We start from the raw sequence: 17,920 nt of genomic DNA, 5'->3' as shown, positions 1-17,920 counted from the left end.
TTTTTCAAAAAATCCATGATCCCGGATATGCAAAAAAACTCAAAAAATGATAAATTTATACAAAAACTTTTTTTGGCACGAAACAACCTAAAAAGCTTTAAAATACGTCCGCAACACCATTTGTGGAGTTTCCGATGAATTTCAGGCCCGGATCTCTCAGAAGAGAAGTTAGTCATTTTTCAAAAAATCCATGATCCCGGATATGCAAAAAAACTCTAAAAATGAGAAATTTATACAAAAACTTTTTTTGGCTCGAAACAACCTAAAAAGTTTTAAAATACGTCCGCAACACCATTTGTGGAGTTTTCGATGAATTTCAGGCCCGAAACTCTCAGAAAAGAAGTTGGTCATTTTTCAAAAAATCCATGATCCCGGATATGCAAAAAAACTTAAAAAATGAGAAATTAATACAAAAACTTTTTTTGGCACGAAACAACCTAAAAAGCTTTAAAATACGTCCGCAACACCATTTGTGGAGTTTCCGATGAATTTCAGGCCCGAAACTCTCAGAAAAGAAGTTAGTCATTTTTCAAAAAATCCATGATCCCGGATATGCAAAAAAACTCAAAAAATGAGAAGTTTATACAAAAACTGTTTTTGGCTCGAAACAACCTAAAAACCTTTAAAATAAGTCCGCAACACCATTTGTGGAGTTGCCGATGAATTTCAGGCCCGAAACTCTCAGAAAAGAAGTTAGTCATTTTTCAAAAAATCCATGATCCCGGATATGCAAAAAAACTCAAAAAATGAGAAATTTATACAAAAACTTTTTTTGGCTCGAAACAACCTAAAAAGCTTTAAAATACGTCCGCAACACCATTTGTGGAGTTGCCGATGAATTTCAGGCCCTAAACTCTCAAAAAAGAAAGTAGTCATTTCTCAAAAAATCCATGATCCCAGATATCCAAGAAAACTCCAAAAATGAGAAATTTATAAAAAAACTTTTTTTGGCTCGAAACAACCTAAAAAGTTTTAAAATACTTACGCAACACCATCTATACTGTTTCCGATGAATTTCATGCCCAAAACTTTCTATAAAGAAGTTAGTCATTTTTCAAAAAATCCATGATCCCGGATATGCAAAAAAACTCAAAAAATGAGAAATTTATACAAAAACTTTTTTTGGCTCGAAACAACCTAAAAAGCTTTAAAATACGTCCGCAACACCATTTGTGGAGTTGCCGATGAATTTCAGGCCCTAAACTCTCAAAAAAGAAAGTGGTCATTTCTCAAAAAATCCATGATCCCAGATATCCAAGAAAACTCCAAAAATGAGAAATTTATAAAAAAACTTTTTTTGGCTCGAAACAACCTAAAAAGCTTTGAAATACGTCCGCAACACCATTTGTGGAGTTTCAGATGAATTTCAGGCCTGTAACTCTCAAAAAAGAAGTTAGTCATTTTTCAAAAAATCCATGATCCCGGATATGCAAAAAAACTCAAAAAATAAGAAATTTATACAACAACTTTTTTTGGCTCGAAACAACCTAAAAAGTTTTAAAATACGTCCGCAACACCATTTGTGGAGTTTTCGATGAATTTCAGGCCCGAAACTCTCAGAAAAGAATTGGTCATTTTTCAAAAAATCCATGATCCCGGATATGCAAAAAAACTCAAAAAATGATAAATTTATACAAAAACTTTTTTTGGCACGAAACAACCTAAAAAGCTTTAAAATACGTCCGCAACACCATTTGTGGAGTTTCCGATGAATTTCAGGCCCGGATCTCTCAGAAGAGAAGTTAGTCATTTTTCAAAAAATCCATGATCCCGGATATGCAAAAAAATTCAAAAAATGAGAAATTTATACAAAAACTTTTTTTGGCTCGAAACAACCTAAAAAGTTTTAAAATACGTCCGCAACACCATTTGTGGAGTTTTCGATGAATTTCAGGCCCGAAACTCTCAGAAAAGAAGTTGGTCATTTTTCAAAAAATCCATGATCCCGGATATGCAAAAAAACTTAAAAAATGAGAAATTTATACAAAAACTTTTTTTGGCACGAAACAACCTAAAAAGCTTTAAAATACGTCCGCAACACCATTTGTGGAGTTTCCGATGAATTTCAGGCCCGAAACTCTCAGAAAAGAAGTTAGTCATTTTTCAAAAAATCCATGATCCCGGATATGCAAAAAAATTCAAAAAATGAGAAATTTATACAAAAACTGTTTTTGGCTCGAAACAACCTAAAAAGCTTTAAAATAAGTCCGCAACACCATTTGTGGAGTTGCCAATGAATTTCAGGCCCGAAACTCTCAGAAAAGAAGTTAGTCATTTTTCAAAAAATCCATGATCCCGGATATGCAAAAAAACTCAAAAAATGAGAAATTTATACAACAACTTGTTTTGGCTCGAAACAACCTAAAAAGTTTTAAAATTTGTCCGCAACACCATTTGTGGAGTTTTCGATGAATTTCAGGCCCGAAACTCTCAGAAAAGAAGTTGGTCATTTTTCAAAAAATCCATGATCCCGGATATGCAAAAAAACTCAAAAAATGATAAATTTATACAAAAACTTTTTTTGGCACGAAACAACCTAAAAAGCTTTAAAATACGTCCGCAACACCATTTGTGGAGTTTCCGATGAATTTCAGGCCCGGATCTCTCAGAAGAGAAGTTAGTCATTTTTCAAAAAATCCATGATCCCGGATATGCAAAAAAACTCAAAAAATGAGAAATTTATACAAAAACTTTTTTTGGCTCGAAACAACCTAAAAAGTTTTAAAATACGTCCGCAACACCATTTGTGGAGTTTTCGATGAATTTCAGGCCCGAAACTCTCAGAAAAGAAGTTGGTCATTTTTCAAAAAATCCATGATCCCGGATATGCAAAAAAACTCAAAAAATGAGAAGTTTATACAAAAACTGTTTTTGGCTCGAAACAACCTAAAAACCTTTAAAATAAGTCCGCAACACCATTTGTGGAGTTGCCGATGAATTTCAGGCCCGAAACTCTCAGAAAAGAAGTTAGTCATTTTTCAAAAAATCCATGATCCCGGATATGCAAAAAAACTCAAAAAATGAGAAATTTATACAAAAACTTTTTTTGGCTCGAAACAACCTAAAAAGCTTTAAAATACGTCCGCAACACCATTTGTGGAGTTGCCGATGAATTTCAGGCCCTAAACTCTCAAAAAAGAAAGTAGTCATTTCTCAAAAAATCCATGATCCCAGATATCCAAGAAAACTCCAAAAATGAGAAATTTATAAAAAAACTTTTTTTGGCTCGAAACAACCTAAAAAGTTTTAAAATACTTACGCAACACCATCTATACTGTTTCCGATGAATTTCATGCCCAAAACTTTCTATAAAGAAGTTAGTCATTTTTCAAAAAATCCATGATCCCGGATATGCAAAAAAACTCAAAAAATGAGAAATTTATACAAAAACTTTTTTTGGCTCGAAACAACCTAAAAAGCTTTAAAATACGTCCGCAACACCATTTGTGGAGTTGCCGATGAATTTCAGGCCCTAAACTCTCAAAAAAGAAACTGGTCATTTCTCAAAAAATCCATGATCCCAGATATCCAAGAAAACTCCAAAAATGAGAAATTTATAAAAAAACTTTTTTTGGCTCGAAACAACCTAAAAAGCTTTGAAATACGTCCGCAACACCATTTGTGGAGTTTCAGATGAATTTCAGGCCTGTAACTCTCAAAAAAGAAGTTAGTCATTTTTCAAAAAATCCATGATCCCGGATATGCAAAAAAACTCAAAAAATGAGAAATTTATACAACAACTTTTTTTGGCTCGAAACAACCTAAAAAGTTTTAAAATACGTCCGCAACACCATTTGTGGAGTTTTCGATGAATTTCAGGCCCGAAACTCTCAGAAAAGAAGTTGGTCATTTTTCAAAAAATCCATGATCCCGGATATGCAAAAAAACTCAAAAAATGATAAATTTATACAAAAACTTTTTTTGGCACGAAACAACCTAAAAAGCTTTAAAATACGTCCGCAACACCATTTGTGGAGTTTCCGATGAATTTCAGGCCCGGATCTCTCAGAAGAGAAGTTAGTCATTTTTCAAAAAATCCATGATCCCGGATATGCAAAAAAACTCAAAAAATGAGAAATTTATACAAAAACTTTTTTTGGCTCGAAACAACCTAAAAAGTTTTAAAATACGTCCGCAACACCATTTGTGGAGTTTTCGATGAATTTCAGGCCCGAAACTCTCAGAAAAGAAGTTGGTCATTTTTCAAAAAATCCATGATCCCGGATATGCAAAAAAACTTAAAAAATGAGAAATTTATACAAAAACTTTTTTTGGCACGAAACAACCTAAAAAGCTTTAAAATACGTCCGCAACACCATTTGTGGAGTTTCCGATGAATTTCAGGCCCGAAACTCTCAGAAAAGAAGTTAGTCATTTTTCAAAAAATCCATGATCCCGGATATGCAAAAAAATTCAAAAAATGAGAAATTTATACAAAAACTGTTTTTGGCTCGAAACAACCTAAAAAGCTTTAAAATAAGTCCGCAACACCATTTGTGGAGTTGCCAATGAATTTCAGGCCCGAAACTCTCAGAAAAGAAGTTAGTCATTTTTCAAAAAATCCATGATCCCGGATATGCAAAAAAACTCAAAAAATGAGAAATTTATACAACAACTTTTTTTGGCTCGAAACAACCTAAAAAGTTTTAAAATACGTCCGCAACACCATTTGTGGAGTTTTCGATGAATTTCAGGCCCGAAACTCTCAGAAAAGAAGTTGGTCATTTTTCAAAAAATCCATGATCCCGGATATGCAAAAAAACTCAAAAAATGATAAATTTATACAAAAACTTTTTTTGGCACGAAACAACCTAAAAAGCTTTAAAATACGTCCGCAACACCATTTGTGGAGTTTCCGATGAATTTCAGGCCCGGATCTCTTAGAAGAGAAGTTAGTCATTTTTCAAAAAATCCATGATCCCGGATATGCAAAAAAACTCAAAAAATGAGAAATTTATACAAAAACTTTTTTTGGCTCGAAACAACCTAAAAGGTTTTAAAATACGTCCGCAACACCATTTGTGGAGTTTTCGATGAATTTCAGGCCCGAAACTCTCAGAAAAGAAGTTGGTCATTTTTCAAAAAATCCATGATCCCGGATATGCAAAAAAACTTAAAAAATGAGAAATTTATACAAAAACTTTTTTTGGCACGAAACAACCTAAAAAGCTTTAAAATACGTCCGCAACACCATTTGTGGAGTTTCCGATGAATTTCAGGCCCGAAACTCTTAGAAAAGAAGTTAGTCATTTTTCAAAAAATCCATGATCCCGGATATGCAAAAAAACTCAAAAAATTAGAAATTTATACAAAAACTGTTTTTGGCTCGAAACAACCTAAAAAGCTTTAAAATACGTCCGCAACACCATTTGTGGAGTTTCCGATGAATTTCAGGCCCGAAACTCTTAGAAAAGAAGTTAGTCATTTTTCAAAAAATCCATGATCCCGGATATGCAAAAAAACTCAAAAAATTAGAAATTTATACAAAAACTGTTTTTGGCTCGAAACAACCTAAAAAGCTTTAAAATAGGTCCGCAACACCATTTGTGGAGTTTCCGATGAATTTCAGGCCCGAAACTCTTAGAAAAGAAGTTAGTCATTTTTCAAAAAATCCATGATCCCGGATATGCAAAAAAACTCAAAAAATTAGAAATTTATACAAAAACTGTTTTTGGCTCGAAACAACCTAAAAAGCTTTAAAATAGGTCCGCAACACCATTTGTGGAGTTGCCGATGAATTTCAGGCCCGAAACTCTCAGAAAAGAAGTTAGTCATTTTTCAAAAAATCCATGAACCCGGATATGCAAAAAAACTCAAAAAATGAGAAATTTATACAACAATTTTTTTTGGCTCGAAACAACCTAAAAAGTTTTAAAATACGTCCGCAACACCATTTGTGGAGTTTCCGATGAATTTCAGGCCCGAAACTCTCAGAAAAGAAGTTAGTCATTTTTCAAAAAATCCATGATCCCGGATATGCAAAAAAACTCAAAAAATGAGAAATTTATACAAAAACTTTTTTTGGCTCGAAACAACCTAAAAAGCTTTAAAATACGTCCGCAACAGCATTTGTGGAGTTTCCGATGAATTTCAGGCCCGAAACTCTCAAAAAAGAAGTTAGTCATTTTTCAAAAAATCCAGGATCCCGGATATGCAAAAAAACTCAAAAAATTGTGAACTTTCGAAAAAATTTATTTTGGCTCGAAACAACCTAAAGAGCGTTAAAATAAGTTCGCAACACCATTTGTGGAGTTTCCGCTGAATTTCAGGCCTGTAACTCTCAAAAAAGAACGTAGTCATTTTTCAAAAAATCCATGATCCCGGATATGCAAAGAAACTCAAAAAATGAGAAATTTATACAAAAACTTTTTTGGCTTGAAACAACCTAAAAAGTTTTAAAATACGTCCGCAACACCATTTGTGGAGTTGCCGATGAATTTCAGGCCCGAAACTCTCAGAAAAGAAGTTAGTCATTTTTCAAAAAATCCATGATCCCGGATATGCAAAGAAACTCAAAAAATGAGAAATTTATACAAAAACTTTCTTTGGCTCGAAACAACCTAAAAAGTTTTAAAATACGTCCGCAACACCATTGGTGGAGTTTCCGATGAACTTCAGGCCCAAAACTCTCAGAAAAGAAGTTAGTCATTTTTCAAAAAATCCATGATCCCGGATATGCAAAAAAACTCAAAAAATTAGAAATTTATACAAAAACTGTTTTTGGCTCGAAACAACCTAAAAAGCTTTAAAATAGGTCCGCAACACCATTTGTGGAGTTGCCGATGAATTTCAGGCCTGAAACTCTCAGAAAAGAAGTTAGTCATTTTTCAAAAAATCCATGACACCGGATATGCAAAAAAACTCAAAAAATGAGAAATTTATACAACAACTTTTTTGGCTCGAAACAACCTAAAAAGTTTTAAAATACGTCCGCAACACCATTTGTGGAGTTTTCGATGAATTTCAGGCCCGAAACTCTCAGAAAACAAATTGGTCATTTTTCAAAAAATCCATGATCCCGGATATGCAAAAAAACTCAAAAAATGAGAAATTTATACAACAACTTTTTTTTGGCTCGAAACAACCTAAAAAGTTTTAAAATACGTCCGCAACACCATTTGTGGAGTTTTCGATGAATTTCAGGCCCGAAACTCTCAGAAAAGAAGTTAGTCATTTTTCAAAAAATCCATGATCCCGGATATGCAAAAAAACTCAAAAAATGAGAAATTTATACAAAAACTTTTTTTGGCTCGAAACAACCTAAAAAACTTTAAAATACGTCCGCAACACCATTTGTGGAGTTTCCGATGAATTTCAGGCCCGAAACTCTCAGAAAAGAAGTTAGTCATTTTTCAAAAAATCCATGATCCCGGATATGCAAAAAAACTCAAAAAATGAGAAATTTATACAATTACTGTTTTTGGCTCGAAACAACCTAAAAAGCTTTAAAATAAGTCCGCAACACCATTTGTGGAGTTGCCGATGAATTTCAGGCCCGAAACTCTCAGAAAAGAAGTTAGTCATTTTTCAAAAAATCCATGATCCCGGATATGCAAAAAAACTCAAAAAATGAGAAATTTATACAACAACTTTTTTGGCTCGAAACAACCTAAAAAGTTTTAAAATACGTCCGCAACACCATTTGTGGAGTTTTCGATGAATTTCAGGCCCGAAACTCTCAGAAAACAAATTGGTCATTTTTCAAAAAATCCATGATCCCGGATATGCAAAAAAACTCAAAAAATGAGAAATTTATACAACAACTTTTTTTGGCTCGAAACAACCTAAAAAGTTTTAAAATACGTCCGCAACACCATTTGTGGAGTTTTCGATGAATTTCAGGCCCGAAACTCTCAGAAAAGAAGTTAGTCATTTTTCAAAAAATCCATGATCCCGGATATGCAAAAAAACTCAAAAAATGAGAAATTTATACAAAAACTTTTTTTGGCTCGAAACAACCTAAAAAACTTTAAAATACGTCCGCAACACCATTTGTGGAGTTTCCGATGAATTTCAGGCCCGAAACTCTCAGAAAAGAAGTTAGTCATTTTTCAAAAAATCCATGATCCCGGATATGCAAAAAAACTCAAAAAATGAGAAATTTATACAATTACTGTTTTTGGCTCGAAACAACCTAAAAAGCTTTAAAATAAGTCCGCAACACCATTTGTGGAGTTGCCGATGAATTTCAGGCCCGAAACTCTCAGAAAAGAAGTTAGTCATTTTTCAAAAAATCCATGATCCCGGATATGCAAAAAAACTCAAAAAATGAGAAATTTATACAAAAACTTTTTTTGGCTCGAAACAACCTAAAAAGCTTTAAAATACGTCCGCAACAGCATTTGTGGAGTTTCCGATGAATTTCAGGCCCGAAATTCTCAAAAAAGAAGTTAGTCATTTTTCAAAAAATCCATGATCCCGGATATGCAAAAAAACTCAAAAAATGAGAAATTTATACAAAAACTGTTTTTGGCTTGAAACAACCTAAAAAGCTTTAAAATAAGTCCGCAACACCATTTGTGGAGTTTTCGATGAATTTCAGGCCCGAAACTCTCAGAAAAGAAGTTAGTCATTTTTCAAAAAATCCATGATCCCGGATATGCAAAAAAACTCAAAAAATGAGAAATTTATACAAAAACTGTTTTTGGCTCGAAACAACCTAAAAAGCTTTAAAATAAGTCCGCAACACCATTTGTGGAGTTGCCGATGAATTTCAGAACCGAAACTCTCAAAAAAGAAGTTAGTCATTTTTCAAAAAATCCAGGATCCCGGATATGCAAAAAAACTCAAAAAATGAGAAATTTATACAAAAACTTTTTTTGGCACGAAACAACCTAAAAAACTTTAAAATACGTCCGCAACACCATTTGTGGAGTTTCCGATGAATTTCAGGCCCGAAACTCTCAGAAAAGAAGTTAGTCATTTTTCAAAAAATCCATGATCCCGGATATGCAAAAAAACTCAAAAAATGAGAAATTTATACAATTACTGTTTTTGGCTCGAAACAACCTAAAAAGCTTTAAAATAAGTCCGCAACACCATTTGTGGAGTTGCCGATGAATTTCAGGCCCGAAACTCTCAGAAAAGAAGTTAGTCATTTTTCAAAAAATCCATGATCCCGGATATGCAAAAAAACTCAAAAAATGAGAAATTTATACAATTACTGTTTGTGGCTCGAAACAACCTAAAAAGCTTTAAAATAAGTCCGCAACACCATTTGTGGAGTTGCCGATGAATTTCAGGCCCGAAACTCTCAGAAAAGAAGTTAGTCATTTTTCAAAAAATCCATGATCCCGGATATGCAAAAAAACTCAAAAAATGAGAAATTTATACAAAAACTTTTTTTGGCTCGAAACAACCTAAAAAGCTTTAAAATACGTCCCCAACACCATTTGTGGAGTTTCCGATGAATTTCAGGCCCGAAACTCTCAGAAAAGAAATTGGTCATTTTTCAAAAAATCCAGGATCCCGGATATGCAAAAAAACTCAAAAAATGAGAAATTTATACAATTACTGTTTTTGGCTCGAAACAACCTAAAAAGCTTTAAAATAAGTCCGCAACACCATTTGTGGAGTTGCCGATGAATTTCAGGCCCGAAACTCTCAGAAAAGAAGTTAGTCATTTTTCAAAAAATCCATGATCCCGGATATGCAAAAAAACTCAAAAAATGAGAAATTTATACAACAACTTTTTTGGCTCGAAACAACCTAAAAAGTTTTAAAATACGTCCGCAACACCATTTGTGGAGTTTTCGATGAATTTCAGGCCCGAAACTCTCAGAAAACAAATTGGTCATTTTTCAAAAAATCCATGATCCCGGATATGCAAAAAAACTCAAAAAATGAGAAATTTATACAACAACTTTTTTTGGCTCGAAACAACCTAAAAAGTTTTAAAATACGTCCGCAACACCATTTGTGGAGTTTTCGATGAATTTCAGGCCCGAAACTCTCAGAAAAGAAGTTAGTCATTTTTCAAAAAATCCATGATCCCGGATATGCAAAAAAACTCAAAAAATGAGAAATTTATACAAAAACTTTTTTTGGCTCGAAACAACCTAAAAAACTTTAAAATACGTCCGCAACACCATTTGTGGAGTTTCCGATGAATTTCAGGCCCGAAACTCTCAGAAAAGAAGTTAGTCATTTTTCAAAAAATCCATGATCCCGGATATGCAAAAAAACTCAAAAAATGAGAAATTTATACAATTACTGTTTTTGGCTCGAAACAACCTAAAAAGCTTTAAAATAAGTCCGCAACACCATTTGTGGAGTTGCCGATGAATTTCAGGCCCGAAACTCTCAGAAAAGAAGTTAGTCATTTTTCAAAAAATCCATGATCCCGGATATGCAAAAAAACTCAAAAAATGAGAAATTTATACAAAAACTTTTTTTGGCTCGAAACAACCTAAAAAGCTTTAAAATACGTCCGCAACAGCATTTGTGGAGTTTCCGATGAATTTCAGGCCCGAAATTCTCAAAAAAGAAGTTAGTCATTTTTCAAAAAATCCATGATCCCGGATATGCAAAAAAACTCAAAAAATGAGAAATTTATACAAAAACTGTTTTTGGCTTGAAACAACCTAAAAAGCTTTAAAATAAGTCCGCAACACCATTTGTGGAGTTTTCGATGAATTTCAGGCCCGAAACTCTCAGAAAAGAAGTTAGTCATTTTTCAAAAAATCCATGATCCCGGATATGCAAAAAAACTCAAAAAATGAGAAATTTATACAAAAACTGTTTTTGGCTCGAAACAACCTAAAAAGCTTTAAAATAAGTCCGCAACACCATTTGTGGAGTTGCCGATGAATTTCAGGCCCGAAACTCTCAAAAAAGAAGTTAGTCATTTTTCAAAAAATCCAGGATCCCGGATATGCAAAAAAACTCAAAAAATGAGAAATTTATACAAAAACTTTTTTTGGCACGAAACAACCTAAAAAACTTTAAAATAAGTCCGCAACACCATTTGTGGAGTTGCCGATGAATTTCAGGCCCGAAACTCTCAGAAAAGAAGGTAGTCATTTTTCAAAAAATCCATGAACCCGGATATGCAAAAAAACTCAAAAAATGAGAAATTTATACAACAACTTTTTTTGGCTCGAAACAACCTAAAAAGTTTTAAAATACGTCCGCAACACCATTTGTGGAGTTTTCGATGAATTTCAGGCCCGAAACTCTCAGAAAAGAAATTGGTCATTTTTCAAAAAATCCATGATCCCGGATATGCAAAAAAACTCAAAAAATGAGAAATTTATACAACAACTTTTTTTGGCTCGAAACAACCTAAAAAGTTTTAAAATACTTCCGCAACACCATTTGTGGAGTTTTCGATGAATTTCAGGCCCGAAACTCTCAGAAAAGAAATTAGTCATTTTTCAAAAAATCCATGATCCCGGATATGCAAAAAAACTCAAAAAATGAGAAATTTATACAATTACTGTTTTTGGCTCGAAACAACCTAAAAAGCTTTAAAATAAGTCCGCAACACAATTTGTGGAGTTGCCGATGAATTTCAGGCCCGAAACTCTCAGAAAAGAAGTTAGTCATTTTTCAAAAAATCCAGGATCCCGGATATGCAAAAAAACTCAAAAAATTGTGAACTTTCGAAAAAATTTATTTTGGCTCGAAACAACCTAAAGAGCGTTAAAATAAGTTCGCAACACCATTTGTGGAGTTTCCGCTGAATTTCAGGCCTGTAACTCTCAAAAAAGAGCGTAGTCATTTTTCAAAAAATCCATGATCCCGGATATGCAAAAAAGCTCAAAAAATGAGAAATTTATACAACAACTTTTTTTGGCTCGAAACAACCTAAAAAGTTTTAAAATAAGTCCGCAACACCATTTGTGGAGTTGCCGATGAATTTCAGGCCCGAAACTCTCAGAAAAGAAGTTAGTCATTTTTCAAAAAATCCATGATCCCGGATATGCAAAGAAACTCAAAAAATGAGAAATTTATACAAAAACTTTTTTTGGCTCGAAACAACCTAAAAAGTTTTAAAATACGTCCGCAACACCATTGGTGGAGTTTCCGATGAACTTCAGGCCCAAAACTCTCTGAAAAGGAGTTAGTCATTTTTGAAAAAATGCATGATCCCGGAATAAATTTCAGGCCCGAAACTCTCAGAAAAGAAGTTAGTCATTTTTCAAAAAATCCATGATCCCGGATATGCAAAAAAACTCAAAAAATTAGAAATTTATACAAAAACTGTTTTTGGCTCGAAACAACCTAAAAAGCTTTAAAATAGGTCCGCAACACCATTTGTGGAGTTGCCGATGAATTTCAGGCCCGAAACTCTCAGAAAAGAAGTTAGTCATTTTTCAAAAAATCCATGAACCCGGATATGCAAAAAAACTCAAAAAATGAGAAATTTATACAACAACTTTTTTTGGCTCGAAACAACCTAAAAAGTTTTAAAATACGTCCGCAACACCATTTGTGGAGTTTTCGATGAATTTCAGGCCCGAAACTCTCAGAAAAGAAATTGGTCATTTTTCAAAAAATCCATGATCCCGGATATGCAAAAAAACTCAAAAAATGAGAAATTTATACAACAACTTTTTTTGGCTCGAAACAACCTAAAAAGTTTTAAAATACTTCCGCAACACCATTTGTGGAGTTTTCGATGAATTTCAGGCCCGAAACTCTCAGAAAAGAAATTAGTCATTTTTCAAAAAATCCATGATCCCGGATATGCAAAAAAACTCAAAAAATGAGAAATTTATACAAAAACTTTTTTTGGCACGAAACAATCTAAAAAACTTTAAAATACGTCCGCAACACCATTTGTGGAGTTTCCGATGAATTTCAGGCCCGAAACTCTCAGAAAAGAAGTTAGTCATTTTTCAAAAAATCCATGATCCCGGATATGCAAAAAAACTCAAAAAATGAGAAATTTATACAAAAACTGTTTTTGGCTCGAAACAACCTAAAAAGCTTTAAAATAAGTCCGCAACACCATTTGTGGAGTTGCCGATGAATTTCAGGCCCGAAACTCTCAGAAAAGAAGGTAGTCATTTTTCAAAAAATCCATGATCCCGGATATGCAAAAAAACTCAAAAAATGAGAAATTTATACAAAAACTTTTTTTGGCTCGAAACAACCTAAAAAGCTTTAAAATACGTCCGCAACAGCATTTGTGGAGTTTCCGATGAATTTCAGGCCCGAAACTCTCAAAAAAGAAGTTAGTCATTTTTCAAAAAATCCAGGATCCCGGATATGCAAAAAAACTCAAAAAATTGTGAACTTTCGAAAAAATTTATTTTGGCTCGAAACAACCTAAAAAGCTTTAAAATGAGTCCGCAACACCATTTGTGGAGTTGCCGATGAATTTCAGGCCCGAAACTCTCAGAAAAGAAGTTAGTCATTTTTGAAAAAATCCATGATCCCGGAATAAATTTCAGGCCCGAAACTCTCAGAAAAGAAGTTAGTCATTTTTCAAAAAATCCATGATCCCGGATATGCAAAAAAACTCAAAAAATTAGAAATTTATACAAAAACTGTTTTTGGCTCGAAACAACCTAAAAAGCTTTAAAATAGGTCCGCAACACCATTTGTGGAGTTGCCGATGAATTTCAGGCCCGAAACTCTCAGAAAAGAAGTTAGTCATTTTTCAAAAAATCCATGAACCCGGATATGCAAAAAAACTCAAAAAATGAGAAATTTATAAAACAACTTTTTTTGGCTCGAAACAACCTAAAAAGTTTTAAAATACGTCCGCAACACCATTTGTGGAGTTTTCGATGAATTTGAGGCCCGAAACTCTCAGAAAAGAAATTGGTCATTTTTCAAAAAATCCATGATCCCGGATATGCAAAAAAACTCAAAAAATGAGAAATTTATACAACAACTTTTTTTGGCTCGAAACAACCTAAAAAGTTTTAAAATACTTCCGCAACACCATTTGTGGAGTTTTCGATGAATTTCAGGCCCGAAACTCTCAGAAAAGAAATTAGTCATTTTTCAAAAAATCCATGATCCCGGATATGCAAAAAAACTCAAAAAATGAGAAATTTATACAAAAACTTTTTTTGGCACGAAACAATCTAAAAAACTTTAAAATACGTCCGCAACACCATTTGTGGAGTTTCCGATGAATTTCAGGCCCGAAACTCTCAGAAAAGAAGTTAGTCATTTTTCAAAAAATCCATGATCCCGGATATGCAAAAAAACTCAAAAAATGAGAAATTTATACAAAAACTGTTTTTGGCTCGAAACAACCTAAAAAGCTTTAAAATAAGTCCGCAACACCATTTGTGGAGTTGCCGATGAATTTCAGGCCCGAAACTCTCAGAAAAGAAGGTAGTCATTTTTCAAAAAATCCATGATCCCGGATATGCAAAAAAACTCAAAAAATGAGAAATTTATACAAAAACTTTTTTTGGCTCGAAACAACCTAAAAAGCTTTAAAATACGTCCGCAACAGCATTTGTGGAGTTTCCGATGAATTTCAGGCCCGAAACTCTCAAAAAAGAAGTTAGTCATTTTTCAAAAAATCCAGGATCCCGGATATGCAAAAAAACTCAAAAAATTGTGAACTTTCGAAAAAATTTATTTTGGCTCGAAACAACCTAAAAAGCTTTAAAATGAGTCCGCAACACCATTTGTGGAGTTGCCGATGAATTTCAGGCCCGAAACTCTCAGAAAAGAAGTTAGTCATTTTTGAAAAAATCAATGATCCCGGAATAAATTTCAGGCCCGAAACTCTCAGAAAAGAAGTTAGTCATTTTTCAAAAAATCCATGATCCCGGATATGCAAAAAAACTCAAAAAATTAGAAATTTATACAAAAACTGTTTTTGGCTCGAAACAACCTAAAAAGCTTTAAAATAGGTCCGCAACACCATTTGTGGAGTTGCCGATGAATTTCAGGCCCGAAACTCTCAGAAAAGAAGTTAGTCATTTTTCAAAAAATCCATGAACCCGGATATGCAAAAAAACTCAAAAAATGAGAAATTTATACAACAACTTTTTTTGGCTCGAAACAACCTAAAAAGTTTTAAAATACGTCCGCAACACCATTTGTGGAGTTTTCGATGAATTTCAGGCCCGAAACTCTCAGAAAAGAAATTGGTCATTTTTCAAAAAATCCATGATCCCGGATATGCAAAAAAACTCAAAAAATGAGAAATTTATACAACAACTTTTTTTGGCTCGAAACAACCTAAAAAGTTTTAAAATACTTCCGCAACACCATTTGTGGAGTTTTCGATGAATTTCAGGCCCGAAACTCTCAGAAAAGAAATTAGTCATTTTTCAAAAAATCCATGATCCCGGATATGCAAAAAAACTCAAAAAATGAGAAATTTATACAATTACTGTTTTTGGCTCGAAACAACCTAAAAAGCTTTAAAATAAGTCCGCAACACCATTTGTGGAGTTGCCGATGAATTTCAGGCCCGAAACTCTCAGAAAAGAAGTTAGTCATTTTTCAAAAAATCCAGGATCCCGGATATGCAAAAAAACTCAAAAAATTGTGAACTTTCGAAAAAATTTATTTTGGCTCGAAACAACCTAAAGAGCGTTAAAATAAGTTCGCAACACCATTTGTGGAGTTTCCGCTGAATTTCAGGCCTGTAACTCTCAAAAAAGAGCGTAGTCATTTTTCAAAAAATCCATGATCCCGGATATGCAAAAAAGCTCAAAAAATGAGAAATTTATACAACAACTTTTTTTGGCTCGAAACAACCTAAAAAGTTTTAAAATAAGTCCGCAACACCATTTGTGGAGTTGCCGATGAATTTCAGGCCCGAAACTCTCAGAAAAGAAGTTAGTCATTTTTCAAAAAATCCATGATCCCGGATATGCAAAGAAACTCAAAAAATGAGAAATTTATACAAAAACTTTTTTTGGCTCGAAACAACCTAAAAAGTTTTAAAATACGTCCGCAACACCATTGGTGGAGTTTCCGATGAACTTCAGGCCCAAAACTCTCTGAAAAGAAGTTAGTCATTTTTGAAAAAATCCATGATCCCGGAATAAATTTCAGGCCCGAAACTCTCAGAAAAGAAGTTAGTCATTTTTCAAAAAATCCATGATCCCGGATATGCAAAAAAACTCAAAAAATTAGAAATTTATACAAAAACTGTTTTTGGCTCGAAACAACCTAAAAAGCTTTAAAATAGGTCCGCAACACCATTTGTGGAGTTGCCGATGAATTTCAGGCCCGAAACTCTCAGAAAAGAAGTTAGTCATTTTTCAAAAAATCCATGAACCCGGATATGCAAAAAAACTCAAAAAATGAGAAATTTATACAACAACTTTTTTTGGCTCGAAACAACCTAAAAAGTTTTAAAATACGTCCGCAACACCATTTGTGGAGTTTTCGATGAATTTCAGGCCCGAAACTCTCAGAAAAGAAATTGGTCATTTTTCAAAAAATCCATGATCCCGGATATGCAAAAAAACTCAAAAAATGAGAAATTTATACAACAACTTTTTTTGGCTCGAAACAACCTAAAAAGTTTTAAAATACTTCCGCAACACCATTTGTGGAGTTTTCGATGAATTTCAGGCCCGAAACTCTCAGAAAAGAAATTAGTCATTTTTCAAAAAATCCATGATCCCGGATATGCAAAAAAACTCAAAAAATGAGAAATTTATACAAAAACTTTTTTTGGCACGAAACAATCTAAAAAACTTTAAAATACGTCCGCAACACCATTTGTGGAGTTTCCGATGAATTTCAGGCCCGAAACTCTCAGAAAAGAAGTTAGTCATTTTTCAAAAAATCCATGATCCCGGATATGCAAAAAAACTCAAAAAATGAGAAATTTATACAAAAACTGTTTTTGGCTCGAAACAACCTAAAAAGCTTTAAAATAAGTCCGCAACACCATTTGTGGAGTTGCCGATGAATTTCAGGCCCGAAACTCTCAGAAAAGAAGGTAGTCATTTTTCAAAAAATCCATGATCCCGGATATGCAAAAAAACTCAAAAAATGAGAAATTTATACAAAAACTTTTTTTGGCTCGAAACAACCTAAAAAGCTTTAAAATACGTCCGCAACAGCATTTGTGGAGTTTCCGATGAATTTCAGGCCCGAAACTCTCAAAAAAGAAGTTAGTCATTTTTCAAAAAATCCAGGATCCCGGATATGCAAAAAAACTCAAAAAATTGTGAACTTTCGAAAAAATTTATTTTGGCTCGAAACAACCTAAAAAGCTTTAAAATGAGTCCGCAACACCATTTGTGGAGTTGCCGATGAATTTCAGGCCCGAAACTCTCAGAAAAGAAGTTAGTCATTTTTCAAAAAATCCATGATCCCGGATATGCAAAGAAACTCAAAAAATGAGAAATTTATACAAAAACTTTTTTTGGCTCGAAACAACCTAAAAAGTTTTAAAATACGTCCGCAACACCATTGGTGGAGTTTCCGATGAACTTCAGGCCCAAAACTCTCTGAAAAGAAGTTAGTCATTTTTAAAAAAATCCATGATCCCGGAATAAATTTCAGGCCCGAAACTCTCAGAAAAGAAGTTAGTCATTTTTCAAAAAATCCATGATCCCGGATATGCAAAAAAACTCAAAAATAAGAAATTTTTAAAAAAACTTTTTTTGGCTCGAAACAACCTAAAAAGCTTTAAAATACGTCCGCAACACCATTTGTGGAGTTTCCGATGAATTTCAGGCCCGAAACTCTCAGAAAAGAAGTTAGTCATTTTTCAAAAAATCCATGATCCCGGATATGCAAAAAAAACTCAAAAAATTAGAAATTTATACAAAAACTGTTTTTGGCTCGAAACAACCTAAAAAGTTTTAAAATACGTCCGCAACACCATTGGTGGAGTTTCCGATGAACTTCAGGCCCAAAACTCTCTGAAAAGAAGTTAGTCATTTTTGAAAAAATCCATGATCCCGGAATAAATTTCAGGCCCGAAACTCTCAGAAAAGAAGTTAGTCATTTTTCAAAAAATCCATGATCC

General features: G+C 33.6%; 1 long non-coding RNA gene across 2 annotated transcripts in view; it reads right to left on the bottom strand.

Annotated features, from left to right (window-relative positions):
* The window catches only part of LOC135688914 (uncharacterized), a 266,620-nt gene that overhangs the window by 191,965 nt on the left and 56,735 nt on the right, over window positions 1-17,920 (bottom strand). Inside the window, exon 3 of one of the 2 annotated variants that reach the window (XR_016143999.1) lies at window positions 3,257-3,306. The exons of the other annotated variant lie outside the window; for it this stretch is intronic. This is a non-coding gene — a long non-coding RNA (uncharacterized LOC135688914). Of the gene's footprint in view, window positions 1-3,256; window positions 3,307-17,920 lie in introns of those variants that run through there. 2 annotated transcript variants of the gene reach the window in all.

Source organism: Rhopilema esculentum, chromosome 9 (assembly GCF_057945365.1).
Source record: "Rhopilema esculentum isolate cy_ngs chromosome 9, ASM5794536v1, whole genome shotgun sequence".
In the NCBI taxonomy this organism is placed as follows: Eukaryota; Metazoa; Cnidaria; class Scyphozoa; order Rhizostomeae; family Rhizostomatidae; genus Rhopilema; species Rhopilema esculentum.
Note: the sequence above shows the minus strand (reverse complement) of the source record. Positions and strands in the feature narration are given on the sequence as shown.